Raw genomic sequence first — 7,160 nt, 5'->3', positions numbered from 1 at the left:
GCCCAGGTTCTCAGGAGCTGGGGCTGTTGGCAACTGATACATGGCTTAAGTGGCTGCTCCTGGAGGAGACCCTTCCCTTTCACCCACCCCACCCCCACCCCACCTCAGTACAGCTGCCGAGACTCCAGGAAGAAAGGCCGGCTTATACACTCACCCCAGTTTGGGGCGGAGGGAGGGGGATACTAAAAAGGACATTACTGGGTCAGCTAGAGAAATAATTGCATCAGTGCTAAATTTATGGAAGTTGATAATTTACTTAGGTTATGTTAGGGAATATTTCTGTTCTTCGTAAATACACACTGAGATATTGGGGGTAAAATTTTGTGATGTGTGTGTGTATTTACTCAAGAGGTCCAGAAGAATATTTTGCATATATATATACATGTATATCTGTGTAAACATATATATTTGCATATATACATGTATACACACGTGTGAGAGTGATCAGATGATGGAGCAAATGGGTAAAATGTTAACAATAGGGGAATCTGAGTAAAAAATGGATAGTCTACGTCCAGTTTATGTTCTTATAACATTTCTGCATGTTTGAAATTATTTTCAAATAAAACGTTCTTAAAATTTTATGTTCTTAGATTAAATCTCTCCTCCGCCTGCAACCTTCTGCGGTAACTGCTCAGGCCCCGCCCCCACCCAGAGTTCTCCACGTGGCTGTCTGTCAATGGTCCAGCAGTCTCAGTGATCCTTATCCTTTGTGACTCAACCTCTCTGTAGCCCTGCCTTTGTTTTCCATCCCCGTCTACCTGGAGCTCTTTGCAGACCTTCGGCTCAGCACATCCTGAGGATGTAACCTCAATCGCTCCCTGGACCCCTGGACCCCTGGACCAGTAAATGGAGCCCCTCCTGAGATTTGGGCTTGGATTCTCTTCTTTCTCTCTTTCTTTTTTTTGGCCACGCTGTGGCATATGGAAATTCCGGGGCTAGATATCAGTAACTGAGGAAACACCTGAGCCTTTAACCCACTGTGCTGGGCTGGGGATCGCACATAATAATATGTCCTCGAACTGCAGAGATACTGCTGATCCTGTTGAGCCACAGTGGGAACTCCTCTTGCCTCTTTTCACTCTTTTTTAGCACCTGAACCAGAAGTGTGTGGATGCCAGTGGACACGACTTCCGGAATTGTATCTCTAATCCTATGGTTCTCCTAGACTCCAGAACTGCTTCCATCAGCTTCAGCATCTTTGAGACAACCATACTCTTCCTCTTTGACTCAATCCCATTCTAAGGTCACTTTGTAGATCATTCAGACCCCAGCATCTCTGCATCCTCTCCTTCTCCAATCTTAGCCCTCTTTGCCACTTCTCTGACCTAGTCAGATCTTTATCATTCTTGCTTCCACTGTTAGAACAGCCTCTAACTGTTCTACCTACCTCCAAGTCCCACATTTTTGTCCTGCCAGAAACCTTTCTTTCTTTCTTTCTTCCTTTCTTTCTTCCTTTCTTTCTTTCTTTCTTTCTTTCTTTCTTTCTTTCTCTTTCTTTCCTTCTTTCTTTCCTTCCTTCCTTCCTTCCTTCCTTCCTTCCTTCCTTCCTTCTTTCTTTCTTTCTTTCTTTCTTTCTTTCTTTCTTTCTTTCTTTCTTTCTTTCTTTCTTTCTTTCTTTCGGTCTTTTTTAGGGCCACACCCTTGACATATGGAAGTTCCCAAGCTGGTGGTCAAATTGGAGCTGGAAGTGCCAGCCTATGCCACAGCCACAGCAACGTGGGATACAAGCCGCACCTGCAACCTATGCTGCCGCTCACAGCAACGCTGGATCTTTAACCCATTTAGTGAGGCCAGGGATTGAACCCAGATCCTCATGAATACTAGTCAGGTTCTTAACCCGCTGAGCCATGATGGGAATTCCCAAGAACTATATATCTTTTTTTTTCTTTTTTTTATTTTCCCACTGTACAGCAAGGGGATCAAGTTATCCTTACATGTATACATTACAATTACATTTTTTTCCCCACCCTTTGTTCTGTTGCAACATGAGTATCTAGACAAAGAAGAACTATATTTCTAAAGTTGCGCTCTAGTCACATTGCTCTTGTGGCGGCATCTCCTCACGCCTCTCTACAACCCACAGAATAAAATCCAAATATCTTAGCTTTTGAAGTCCTCCATCATTTAAATATATCCTTGTGTTCCAACTTTGGCTTCAGAACCCCCCACACTCCATGCTTTGGGGCTGATCACTGTGCCTTAAATCCTCCTGAAGTTTTCTGACCCTGGGTCTCTGCCCCTCTTCCTGCTTATGATATTCCACGCTTCCTGTTATCCAAGGCTGCACCCCCGTGCTGCCTGTGTTAAAATTCCCCCAGGCTCCCCACAAGCTGAGTTAACCTCTCACTCTTCTGAGTGCCCTTGTCCCTTGTGGTACCTCCAGTGCTTCATACCTTAGGAGAGCTCCCGTTGGCAGAGACAGCCAGGCCCTCAGGCTCCTCCCCGTCATCGCTCTGTTGCTGGCTGGGGATGCCTCAGGAGGAGCACGGCCCCCCGAGCTGAGGTGGGGCCTGTCAGCTCACTGGGCTCCTTGCGGCTGAACATCGGCTGGTTTCTTGGAGGGCGATCTGAATGGCGAACAACCACGGCTGCCACAGAGGCACAGCAGTGGCCAGACTAGTGGGTCCCAGCTGGGCGTGGAGACCTGATTGCTCCTTCTCCATCAGCGCCCTCAGCTCCACTGCTCCCCAGGCTCACATGTTTTCTGAACATGGTGCTCTAAGCACTTTACTGAGAAAGCTCGGAACAGACCAAGGGGCTCCCTAATCACCAAGCTGGTGGTATGAGTAGAGAGCAAAGAGGAGTTTTCAAATCATGCGAGAGCACGCTGCAAAGCTAGCCCAGGCTCCTGCCTCCCCAGCAGGCTCCTGCCTCCAGCACTGTCCCTTTGTCCCTGTGGCCCTGAGCCGGGGTCTCCAGCCTGTCAGGGAAGTGTTTCATTCAACTGACAAGGCCTTATCCCCTCGTCATCAGCCTGCTGCTCCTGGGTTATGCCCAAGAGATGGGCTACCCCTCCCCAACTTTCCTGCGCTGGAAATCACTGGATCCTAGATGCTCCTTTCCCCTTAAGAAAGAGAGAAAGAATCGGGAGTCCTGAGCAGGTGTGTGTGTGTGTGTGTGTGTGTGTGTGCGTGCGTGCGTGAGTGCGTGCGTGCATGTGTGTGCATGTCCCTGCAAACAAGGCCCTCCTCTCACCACTCACACTCCTCTCCCCATCCCATTCTTTCCCCCACACCCAGACTGGTGAGAAACTGCTGAGAAACAACATCCACAATTAAGTACAAGGTCACGTTTAGTTCAGCACCATTGGCTGCTTAATTGGCTGATTCTATAGCTGCTCTCCTCATCTGCCAACACGGCATCTAACAAGCGGCTGGCAAGGCAATTAATCCTCAGGTTCCTGAGACCCGGCTGGAGATGGATCTGTTCCCGTGCCGGGCATCCGTTCACCTGGGAGCCTGTTGAGTGGGGGCCGAGGGGGAGGTTCTCCAGCAGAGGTCCTGCATGGACCTTAGTGGGGCTCAGAGGACCAGCCATCCTAAGGAGGAGGTGTCAGGTTCCTGGAGGGAAGCGCTAGCCTGTCTTTAGGGCCCAGGAAAAGCAGCCCTGACTGTCTCTCTTGGGCCTTCTGGGGTCCCTCCCTGTAGCTTGGGCAAAGGGAACAGAAAGGCAGTAAGATTCAATGAGTAGAGCACCACGGAGTCAGGCAGGTCTTAGGTAGGTTTGAAACCCGGCTCCATCTCTTAGTCGCCACGTGACCTGGGGAAATGTATAGTCACTATCTTTTCTGGGCTCAGATTCTTCCCGTGTAAAAATGGGACGGCAATAGCTGCTATTCTTATACTGTCACCTACGAATAAGGATCACATAGTGCATAGGGCTTAGCATGGTGCCTGGTACCTGTCACTAGGGCCATAACGAGATTTGAGAAGCGAATGAAATCATAGTGCCGAAGCCAGAGGTTTTCAACCCTCCGCTGGCAGAGGGAATTGTACACGACAGCCGCGTCTCTCAGGAAGATGGGAGGCCGCTGGGAAGTCACCCAAGTCTGAGCAGAATTGAAACTTGGATTTTCATGGAGCCAGTTACTGTCATGAGGGAGGCATCTGGGGGTGCTCCAGCTTGGGCTATGTCCTCCTCCTAAGCTTATTCCCTGGTCCACTGTGGCCGTTAGAAGGAAGGCATGTATCCAGGCATCATGAATGTCATTATCATGATCCCGTGCTTTGGGTGTGGATTGCACACATCTATGTACATGCATGCCTTTGATCCTCAGAACAACCCTGTGAGGGTCTTTGAGGGTCACATTTTCAGATGAGAAAACGGAGGCTGAGAGAGATTGTTACTTGCAGGCCTCGGGGTGGGGTGCAAAGGTGGATCTGGAGTTTTTCTGAGTCCGGCACTGCATGATGTTGCCATGATAGCAGATGCTACTCACATTGCTGAAGGCATGGGTTGCTTATGACCCTTTTAAACATCGATGGGAGGGGTTGTCCATGTCTGACTTTGCCCACAAGTGTGCAGGTCCCTTGGGCCAATCCCATTGCTGGTGAAAGGAATGGCGCTAACTCTGCTGCACGTCCCAACAAAATTCATTCGCTGAAAACTGATCCCCACTAGGATGGCATTTGACTGTGGGGCATCTGGAAGTTGATTAGGTCATGAGGGTGGGGCCCTCATAGAGGGATCAGTGCCTTTATAAGAGATCTCAGAGAACTCCCTTCCCCTCTACCACATGAGGACATAATGAAAAGACAAACCACTATCTATGAGCCAGGATCTGGTGCTCGCCAGGTACCAAATTTGCTGGAGCCTTGATCTTGGACTTTCCCAACCTCCAGAACAATAAGAAACAAAGTCTGTTGTTTATATGTCGCCCGGTCTATTTCGTTACAGCAGCCGAACCATTTGAGATTAGCTCCCAACCCCTACCTTCTACCCAGACTTACAGGCTGAGTGTAGGACAGGTGGATTGGATTTGAACACATTTCCCTCAGTTTCCCTATTGAACCCAAGCCTCTGGGTTACTCTCACATGATGGCAGGAAAGAGCTGGACCTCCTAGTCACTGCTCTCACTGCTCTCATCTGGTAGCCGTCTTTTCCACTGGGAGCGGTCAGGAGAAAAGTCCCAAAGGGAAAGGGCTTGTTTTTAGATACTGGGAAAGAATGTTCTTTACACAATACAAAAGATGTCCTTTTCTTTTTCGTCTGAATTCTGCTGAGGAGACCTGAAAGCCCAGGAGGCTATCATCAATCCCTGTCCAGACTATCAGAGTTGGCAGGAGTCAGCTGGATGTGGGCAGTGGATAGAAATAGAGATCAGATGCTCAGCGAAGGGGGTGCAAACACTCTGGTTCGCTGGGTGGGGGCAAGTGGGGCCACTTTGTCCCTGACCCCCTTCACTTTCTTCACCAGATGTGGCAGGGCTATTGGCTCCTATTCACTAGGAAACAACCCTGGGGTCTGAGTTCTCAATCTGGGCAGTGGGGCTGAGATCTTATCCTTCAGTAGATCTCCAAAACATTCATCTTGCTTTAAAAAGAAAGGTTTATTTTTAAAACTTATCGAGGGAGTTTCTGCTGTGGCTCAGTGGTAATGAACCCGACTAGTATCCATGAGGACATGGGCTCGATCCCTGGCCTTGCTCAGTGAGCTTTGTTGCTGTGAGCTTTGATACGGTAGGTTGCAGATGCGGCTCGGATCCCTCAGTGCTGTGGCTGTGGTGTAGGCTGGCAGCTGTAGTTCCGATTTGATCCCTAGCCTGGGAACTTCCATGTGCTGCAGGTGCGCCCCCCCACCAAAAAAAAACACGTTATTGAGATACTTGGGAACCACTTGAAACATCTCGGTGTCTACAGTGTGTACTTTTTCCAGAGAATTTAGCTCGTTTCAATATCTCTAAGGAGGATCTGGGTAGGCGTGGAGAAGGGCTCCTCAAAGTTCATGGAAATTTAAGATAATCTTACGCCATTATCTTCTCAACTTCTTCCTTCAAATTTTTTTTTTACCAAAGGTGATAAGAAACTAAACTGGCTGGTTTAGAATTCCATTTCTTTCTTTCTTTCTTTTCTCTTTCCTATCTTTTCAGGCAGGCTTGTTAATGAGCGGGGGTAAGGGGAAGAGTGGCTAAAAGGCAGGCAGGATGTGGGAAGAGAAAGGAGGAGCCCTGATAGTCCACAAACTAGATAATTGGCCTGTGATTAATCAAGGGCAATATTTCAGCACTACTCCTTTTAGGGGAAGCATAGAGAGGGAACAGAGGGAAGAGCTGGCCTCTGAAACCCCTGCAGCCTTAATGAAGAAGAAATCTGGCTAGGAGTTCCCATTGTGGCTCAGTGGTTAACAAATCCGACTAGGAACCATGAGGTGGCAGGTTCTATCCCTGGCCTTGCTCAGTGGGTTAAGGATCCGGCGTTGCTGTGAGCTGTGGTGTGGGTCGCCGTCACAGCTCGGATCCCGAGTTGCTGTGGCTGTGGTGTAGGCTCTTGGCTACAGCTCCGATTCGACCCCTGGCCTGGGAACCTCCAAATGCCACGGGAGCGGTCCTAGAAAAGGCAAAAAGACAAAAAAAAAAAAAAAAAAAAAATTAAAAAAGCCATCTGGCTATTGGAGTGTTAAGGAGTATGTGATATTGTAAGTACTCAATTAAGGAAGACCTTCTAAGGTGATTTACTCCAAGCAAGTATTAAGGGTAGAAAATTTGTTCATTTAAGATCAGAACAGCAAGGACAAAATCGTATCAGTTTTGCAGGCACTTCGTAGATTTCTTTTGGTTTGGATCCCCAGTTATCTATGGATTCTCCCCTTCCCCTTCTTAGTAACACCCCCAATTGCCTGTGGGAAACCACCCTTCCTCCCCTTCTCAGCTGTGTGCTCCCCAGTGATCCCACCCCCAGTGCCCTGTAAGGAGCATGGGATCTGCTCTAAACCAGCAGCGCCCTACATCCCTCCTGGCCATGACTGGCAGCCATTTGGGACCATTACCCTAGCCTACGCATAATGGCCAGCCAGACTCAGTTGGGGTACCGCCAGCCGCCTTGGGGGGGGGGTCACTGGAAGAGAACCTCATATCTGTAGGGTCCCATGAGAAAACCAAGTTGAGAAATGGCGAGACAACTAAAGACCTGTTTGCATTGTTTGAGGCACTAGAACAAGC

Source organism: Sus scrofa, chromosome 15 (genome assembly GCF_000003025.6).
Source record: "Sus scrofa isolate TJ Tabasco breed Duroc chromosome 15, Sscrofa11.1, whole genome shotgun sequence".
Classification (NCBI taxonomy): Eukaryota; Metazoa; Chordata; class Mammalia; order Artiodactyla; family Suidae; genus Sus; species Sus scrofa.
Note: the sequence above shows the minus strand (reverse complement) of the source record.